This window comes from Varanus komodoensis, unplaced genomic scaffold, assembly GCF_004798865.1.
Source record: "Varanus komodoensis strain SLA01 unplaced genomic scaffold, ASM479886v1 scaffold1, whole genome shotgun sequence".
Classification (NCBI taxonomy): Eukaryota; Metazoa; Chordata; class Lepidosauria; order Squamata; family Varanidae; genus Varanus; species Varanus komodoensis.
This window is the reverse complement of record NW_025335268.1, coordinates 18,384,431-18,393,447: the sequence shown is the minus strand read 5'-3', so window position 1 is coordinate 18,393,447 and position 9,017 is coordinate 18,384,431.

Here is a 9,017-nt window from a genome sequence, read left to right as displayed (position 1 = left end):
TCGCTTCCCGCTGATGCCATCCGAAGTTGTCTCTACGTAACTGGACGTGGCAGAGAATCGAAACTAAAGGCTTCCGGGAAAGAGTAGCCGCGTTGCGCCCCTAGCGGTACATCCCGGTACCTACGCTTTCACAGCCAAGTCGGATTCCGCAAAGCCGGCCCAATCCTTTAATCAACTCATTCGACTGCTTAAGGACGTGCAGAAGTGCCAAAGGATCGGTCTGAGCGCGGGGACCTTTGGGCTAACGGTAACCACGACGTGGTTCATATACCCGCACCCCTACTTTAGACTTAGAATCATAGAATAGTAGAGTTGGAAGGGGCCAAGAAAGCTATCGGGTCCAACCTCCTGCTTTTGCAGGTCACCAATTTGCACCATCTCAGATGACATTTTTAATGTCCCTAGTGTGGGAGAGCCCATGACCTCTTTAGGCAACTGCACAGTGCTCTGACAGTGAGGAAACTTTTCCTGATAACTAGACTGAATCTGGGTTGTTGCAACCTGAACTGATTATTCCGTGTCCTACACTCCTCTTTGGGACAGTCTTGGAGGTTCTTCTACTTATAGAGAGATACCATGTCCCCCCTCAGTCTTCTCTTCTCTCTGGGCTGAACATGCCCAGTTCTCTCAGTCTTTCCTCATAGGGCAGTGCTTCCAAACCCTGGATCATTTTTGTTGCCCTCCTCTGGACCCTTTCTAGTTTTTCCTGAATCTTTCTTAAATCTTGGTGCCCAGAACTGGGACACAGTATTCAAATAAGGTCTGACTAGTGAAGAGTATAGGGGAACTATTACTTCCAGTGATTTGGAAGTAATACTTGTATCAATGCATCCCAAAATAGCATTTCTCCTTTTGGCAGCTGCATCATATTGTTAGTTCATATTTAGCCTATTGTCCACAAGTATTTAGCCTATTGTCCAAGGTCTTTTTCTTTTTCAGTTCTGTTGTGCCAGATATTCCCCATCTTGTATCAATGCATTTGGTTTCTCTTTTCTAGGTGAAGGACTTGGCACTTGTCCTTATTGAATCTCATTCTGTTGCTTTCAGCCCAGCGTTCAGGTTTATCAAGATCGCTCTGGATTTTCATTCTATCTTCTAGGGTGTTTACTATTCCACCCAGCATTCCACTTCCCTGTTTTTCAGTTGCTATCCTTGCAAGGAGGAAAATGTACAGATTTTCCCAGCAAGAGTATTATGTTGTGTCCTGTTCTTGTCACTGTGCAAAGTTAAAGTTATTTAGAGTAGCTTGCCCTTAAATGGTTAACCATATATTTACAGCTTGCAGATTGTAGTGCTCCCAGCATCCCAGTAGAAAGGGCTGTGACTAAGTGACCTATACACCTGCTCAGAGGCTAATTGATGGGTAATTTCAAGGTCCCCCTCAATGGCTCTTGAGCTTTAAATTGGACTCAACAGAGTACTGTCCTCTGTAAAGTAGCATACATGTCTCCCCCTGCACCCTGGCACCAACAGATTAAAACACAGTCATACTTTAAAAGCTGACTAAAATTTCAGGGTTTGCAGTAGTTATCTGTGCAAATAGACACGGAGGGAGCAAGGCACATCTCCACCATCCAGGAAATCTATATTCTTGGCACTACCACTGAAATGGCTTTTACTATTGTGCCTATCTGACCTTACTGTAGTGACCAAGGACTTGCAGACAACCCCATCTGAAGACCAGTTGCTGGTACCTGCTGCAACTATTGAAGGTAAAACAAATCTGATTTTCTCAGCTCCCAGGCACTCTCAGTCCCTTGAGAACAATTGGTTCAAAGGTTCTGAGGAGAAGACAATAGTTTCTACTTCAAAGGAAAAGATAGGGAGATCATTTGCAGACTGTGTCACACTTAGCATGATCCTCTTTAATACATTTCTTATTTGGACTTCCGGTAATGGCGTCGAGACAAGGCAGATGTGATTAACGACCCTCCGTCGTTATCACGCTGGTAAATGTCCAGTGGTGAGTCGTGAGCCCAATCTAAGCCCTGTCGGGGCAGAAGATAAGTGCTGGAAATCTCCCAGGTGTTGTGGAACAGCAATTCCATGCCTACTGGGGGAGAATCAGGCATTTTCAGCTGGACAACACAGGGAGGAGATTAGTCTCCCATTAGTCTCCAACATACCAGAAGATTAGTTTAGGAATTTGTTGTTGGATTTACTGGGACACATTTATTTTCTGGGTTTTTTTTACATTATTACCTGTGGGAATGCTGGGTTTTTTTTGTTTGTTTGTTTGTTTGTTTGTTTTTTGCTAACTGATATAAGGGGGAAAAAAGGGAAGCCATCCTTTCACAGAACTGCAAGTGGCAACTGAGATGAAGGAGAGAGACAGGGCTGTTTGTAAGTAAAGAAAAGGCTTTCTTTTTCTAATCTCTCCAGGGCAAAAGAAAAAAGAAGCAATTAAGGTGGAATTGATTGAAAGAAAATCTTTCTCTATACTGGACTCCTGCCAAGGATATCTGGATATCTGCCAAGAAACTTTTATATTATGTAGCATTTTTCTCTATTTTACGATCATCCTTGGGTGAGCATTGCTTTACTTTCTTAGAAGGCTATTTGTGAAAAAGCTGTACTTGTTACTAATTGGTATGAGAACAAAGAAAGTAAGTCCTTTTGAGGGAGGGAGGAAGCTTCCCCCCCCTCCCCCCGCAGCAATCTAACCTTACAGGGAGAGGACTTAAGGCTTGTGTAAAAGCTGAAATTGTGTCTCTTAACCCTCCTCAAGGGCGGAAACTAAAGTAACAATTATGGAATTAAGCTATACCAGAATATAACTTGTTGAAAGTTACTTTTTGTGTTCTTGACCATCTAGTCGCTTTCTGGGACTTCTGCCAAAAAAGAAAGAAAGAAAATCGGATGACTGCCAAAATAAATTTCTGACAGGCTAATTAGAGAAGACTGTGATCTGCTGAGACCCAGTGGACATTGGAATTACTGCAAGCTATCTCTCTCTCTCTCTCTCTCTTTTTCCCTAACGATTTTCTGCTGACACCTGGTGGATATTGGAATTACTGCAAGCTCTTTTTTTTTCTCCCCTTTTTTTCCTTTAGTTCTTCTTCCTTTCAACTTCACCTTTCTTTTCTATTTTTTCTCTCTCCTTTTTGGTGAATAACCTTCATCATGAGGAAAACACAGACCTCTTCCTCAGCTCCCTGTTCAGCGACTCAGAGCCCAACTCACCAACCTAAGATAGAAGAGATGGCAAAAAGCTTAAGGGAATTGCAAACGACGACTTTGGCGATACAGACGGCCTTAACAGCTTTGCAAGCATCCCAAGAGAGGATGCAAGCTTCTCAAGAAGCGATGGTAACACGGCTGGAGAGTATGTCAAGTGAACAGAAAGAGCGATGGGATAAATTGGATAACTTGGAGATGGAGATGGGATAAATTGGAGAGAACAACTCAGTTTTCTGATGTTCGATTCAAAGCTGAACAGAATACACAAAAATTACAGCAAACACAGGGAAAGCTAGAAATGGTGGATAAAGAAACACAGTTAATCAAACAAACATGTAAGTCAACATGGGATGCTGTGACCGTATTAGAGATGGAAAAAGCACCTTATTACTTAAGATTTCAGAATATATTAGAGGAGAAGAGTGAGAACTTGTGGGAATTGATGACCAATATGCTGGCAGACCTCTTAGGTGTACATAATGAAGCCATGGAATTGGGGATCGACCTGATATATAGGGTCAATTCAAGCTATACTAGAAGAAACAAACTCCCGAGAGAAGTTCATGTCAAATTTTCTCTAAGGTCTATGAGAGACAATGTTTTGAAGGCTACACGTGAGAAACCGTTAAAGAGAGATGATCATCAAGAAGTGAAGGTTCTGAAACAAATACCATGGAGAGTTAGAGATGGGAGAAAGAAATACTTATTTCTTACCACGAAATTGATTAAGAAAGAGATTACTTTCAAGTGGTTAATACCAGAAGGAATATTTTTTCACTTGGAACTCTGTAAGATATAGATTAGACTCAATTCTCAAGCCCAAGAATTCTCAAGTCCAAGAATTGTATGAAAAATTTAGATCGATGCTCGAAGAGGAAGAACCCGGCATTGCAAAAGAAGAAGAAAAATGTACTGAAGCAATGGAAGTAACGGAGTATCATTCGGAAGAAGGAGAAGTAACGAATCTCGACGCACAGCAAGAAGCACAAATTTTGGACCCAAAGAAGAGAAAGGGTAGAGCTGTAAAGGCAAAAAATAAGTAGATATGTATATGTACATATATACATATATATTTATATAATTTTTCTTAAAAATGGCTACAAAAAGAGAAAGGAGAATTGAGTTCCTCTCCTTAAATGTTAATGGACTGAATGGACCCGCTAAGAGAAGAAGGGTTTTCACCCAACTTCAAAAATGAAAATTAGATATAATTTGTTTACAAGAAACACATATTAAGAAGCAAAGTGTTAAACTTTCGGAATGTTTAAAATTGGGAAAATTGTTTGTATCTTCTACTTCTCAAAAGAAAAGAGGTCTAGCACTCTATGTTAAGGAAAAACTGGAACCTAAATTTATTCTTGCTGATGAGGAAGGTAGAATTCTGATGACTGAAATTACAATTAAATGGAAAAAAGTACTTTTAATGGCAATATATGTGCCAAATGATCAGGAGACTTTTTACCAAAAATTACACATGTTACTTCTAGAAGTGGATTTCCAGACGATGTGTCTGAGATCTTAACATGATTGTGGATAAACAAATGGATTATAAGAATGTTAGTAAAGGAAAAAAGGGTAGGAGGATACTCCCAAAGTCCCAAACATGATTGAGGAATTTAGACTGACAGACGCTTGGAGGCACAAAAATCCATCTTCTGCCAAATACTCTTTTTACTCAAATAGACATAGGTCATGGTCTAGAATTGATATGGTTTGGATAACTCCACACTTAGTACCAGATCTGATAGAAGCTGAAATAGAGGCAAATGTCTGGGCAGATCACAACCCGGTATTCTTATCACTAAAAGGAACTGTAAGGGCGCCCAGATGGAGCCTAGATAAAGCATTGTTAAAAGATAAAAAATTCACAGAAAAGATGAATAAGGAAATGCAAGTATTTTTTCAAATAAATAAACCAGAAGAAACTTCTTTACAGAATGTCTGGGATACAGCCAAAGCCTATGTTAGAGGAGTGATAATAACATACTCAGCGCAAATAAATAAAAAGAAAAAAACAAGAGCAAGCTCTGATAGTAGAGGAATTGATGAAATTGGAACAAATGCTGCAGGAGGACCCATCAAAACAAAGTCTTAAGTCTCAGCTGGATATTTTAAGGCATAAGTTAAACCTTTTGGATACAAATGAGCTTACTAAACAAATGAAATTGACCAAACAGAATTTCTTTGAAATTGCTAATAAACTAGGGAGATGGTTAGCACATAAAGTTAAGAAAGAAAAAGAGAAGAGATTGATCGTGAAATTGAAAGACAGAGAAAGACAGCTACATTCACAGGGTGCACAGATCAAGAAAATAGTGGAAGACTTTTTTACAAAGCTTTATCAGAAGGAGGAGATTTCAATCGAGAAAGTTAAAGAATATATTCAAAAGGGAAAGTTACCAGAACTACCAGAGAAATATCAAAAATTATTAAACCAAAAAAGTCAGGATCATGGAAGTAATAGAAGCAATCAAGTGACGAAGGAATGACAAAACTCCTGGCCCGGATGGACTACCAGCAGAGTTTTACAAATCTTTCGAAGCAATTTTTGCTACACTCTTAAAAGACATATGTAATGAAGCATTGTTAAATGCTAAGATACCGACTACTTGGACCGAGGCAAATATCACATTAATACTGAAAGAAGATATGGATGTAGCACAGATTCAAAATTACCAACCTATATCACTATTAAATGTGGATTACAAAATTTTTGCTTCCATACTTGCAGAAAGATTAAAGAAGTTATTAATAGACTTTATCCATCCAGACCAGAATGGCTTTTTGCCAAAAAGACAAATGAAGAATAACCTGAGAACTATCTTGGATATTTTAGAATATTATGAGATACATACCGAAAAACGAATGGCCTTATTGTTTTTAGATGCCTAAAAAGCCTTTGATAATGTTAATTGGCAGTTTATGAAACAACAGATGATTCAAATGGAGTTTGGTGAAAGATTTATGAATGCGATATCAAGTATTTATCAAAAGCAATCGGCCAGGATCTTAATTGATGGAGAACTTTCAAACCCTATAGAGATTCAAAAGGGCACAAGACAAGGATGTCCTCTGTCACCCCTCTTGTTCATTATGACTTTAGAGGTACTGAATAGATGTGTTAGGGATGACGAGGACATCAAAGGAACTAGACTTAGGAATGAAAGTTATAAATTGCAAGCATTTGCGGATGATCTGATTTTTATAATGGAGGAACCATTTTCAACAATGCCCAAACTTCTACAACGGATTGAAGAACATGGTGAAGTTACGGGAATGAAAATAAATAGAGAAAAAACAAAATTGTTAGTTAAAAACCTTACGCAAGAACAAAAAGAAAGACTCCAGGAACAAGTAGACCTACAGATTGTTAAAAAGGTTAAATACTTGGGAATCTATCTTACAGCTAAATGTACTACCTTGAAAGAAGACAATTACGATAAATTATTGAAGGATATTAAAGGCTTTTTGGAAAAATGGGCCTATTTACAATTATCTTTGATGGGAAGAATAGCTCTTGTCAAAATGAATATATTACCTTAACTTTTGTTTTTGTTTCAAATGATTCCCATAAAAATTGATAAAAAATTCTTTGATGACTTAAACTTTCATATCTCGAGGTTTATCTGGAGAAAAAAAACCCCAAGGATTAAATTAAAAATGCTTCAGGAAGCTAAAAGAAATGGAGGTTTTGGTCTTCCTGATTGGGTGTTGTATTGTCAAGTGTCTGTTTTAACTTGGTTAAAAGAATGGATAACGCTGCGAAATAAGAGAATTTTGTATCTTGAAGATCATGACTTGCAGATGGGATGGCATGCTTATATGTGGTATGAACAGCTAAGTCACATGGGTCCTTCCTGAGTCATTTTATTAGAAGAACTTTAATGTCAATGTGGGAAAAACTAAAGCTAAAATTGTATAATAAGTTACCAAGATGGCTTTCACCTATGGAAGCTTTTGTATATCCAAATGTATTGAACTTTGAAAAGATCATAAGATATGGCGATATTCTGGATAAGGATGGTGGCCGGAAACTGGAGCAAGAAATACAAGAACAGGGACTTAATATTTCCTGGTGGTATAAGATGCAGATGCAATCAAGATATGCTAAGGATTGTAAAATATGGGGGTTCTATAGAGACCTAACAATTTGATCAAGTGATGCTTAAAACAGATGAGAAAATAATTAAAAGACTATATGATTTTTTACTTGACAGGAAAATGGAAGGAGAACAGGTTAAGGAAACTATGATAATATGGGCACAAAACTTTGGATTTAATGTTGAACTAGAAAAGTGGCAAAAACTATGGGAAAGAAACATTAAAGTAACTTTAGCAACTTCATATAAAGAAAACTTATATAAAATGTTCTATAGATGGTATTTGTCACCAAGTCAACTAGCTAAGATGTTTCCAAATATGTCAAATAGATGTTGGAAATGTAAACATAAAGTGGGTACTTTATATCATATGTGGTGGACTTGTGACAACGCAAAAAAGTACTGGATTAAAATACATAGATGGATGGAGGAAATATTACAAAAACCCTTTGCTTTTAAACCCCAAGTTTTCTTGTTAGGCATTATACCAGAAGATGTTAACAGATGGGAAATCTATTTGATGTTGCATCTAATTATAGTGGCGAGGATTGCATTTGCTCAATATTGGAAAAGTGAGGAGCTGCCCACCGATGGATTGATTCTAAGAAAGATCTTGGACTGTGCAGAAATGGATAGACTAACTTTATCGTTGAAGGAGAAAGAAGATACTGATTTCTATCGAACTTGGGACTCTTTTTATAATTGGCTGGAGAAACGGGACTTGGCGTAAATTTAGAGATGTTTTTCAAACTATGATAAACTAACTGGAATTTGATATTAGAATGTTAAAAAATATGTAGTAGGAGGTTGACCCAGTGAATCCAATGTTAATGTTTGTGATGCTTGATTTTTTTTTAGTCTTAGTTTAAACATTTTAATAAAATATATATATATAAATACATTTCTTATTTATTTTATATCCCTGGAAGAAATGGGACTTCTGAGTAGAATTAAATAGAAATGTGCCATAAATATATAAAATTATGTGGCAGTACTAAAACTGCATTCTTTAGATTGTTACAAAGCTGATGCAGAAGGAGAATCTGAATGTAGCTTCAGCTACATTCAGCTAAGTACGCCATAACAGTATCAATTCATTTCAAGACAACTTGTTTGATTGAGAACTATTGCTTAGGCATATTAACAGGCTTTAAAATAATTGAGGATTGATGAATAGATTTTCCCAATGAAATCAATCTTCGTCTGAAACTGGTCAAGTTTTGCATTTTCCTTAACAATTTATTCTTTTACATGTATTGTTAAGCTCAATTTGCACACCTGTTCAGATGGAGTTCTTGGAATTAAGGTATTTGAAATGAATGTCCACATTTAATAGGATCATCTCAAGATCCAGGAAGAACAAGTATAAAGTAAGTACAATTGCCTAGTGAGTTCAATGGTCACAATTGTTCCTGGTGATTAGCATCAAAACATCACACATTTTTCACCACCATTGAATGAAATGAATTGTTTAACAAATAAGCAGACAGAGCAATACAGTAGCCCCTAGACAGTCTTCAGGTGGCCACAGGCTTGTTTTGAGTGGGGGAATGCTTTGGGACAGAGATCCGGCTATGAGGTCAGAACTGTTCTAACCTTGTAGCTCAGTCGCTGAATACCATACAGCCACCTAGAGCCAGAGTGCTCTTTGGAGTGAGATGAAGTATTTAACAGTAGTAAAATGTAGTAGTTTTGTTTTCTCTGAAAAATAAATTAATAAAATGTGCAGTCACAACA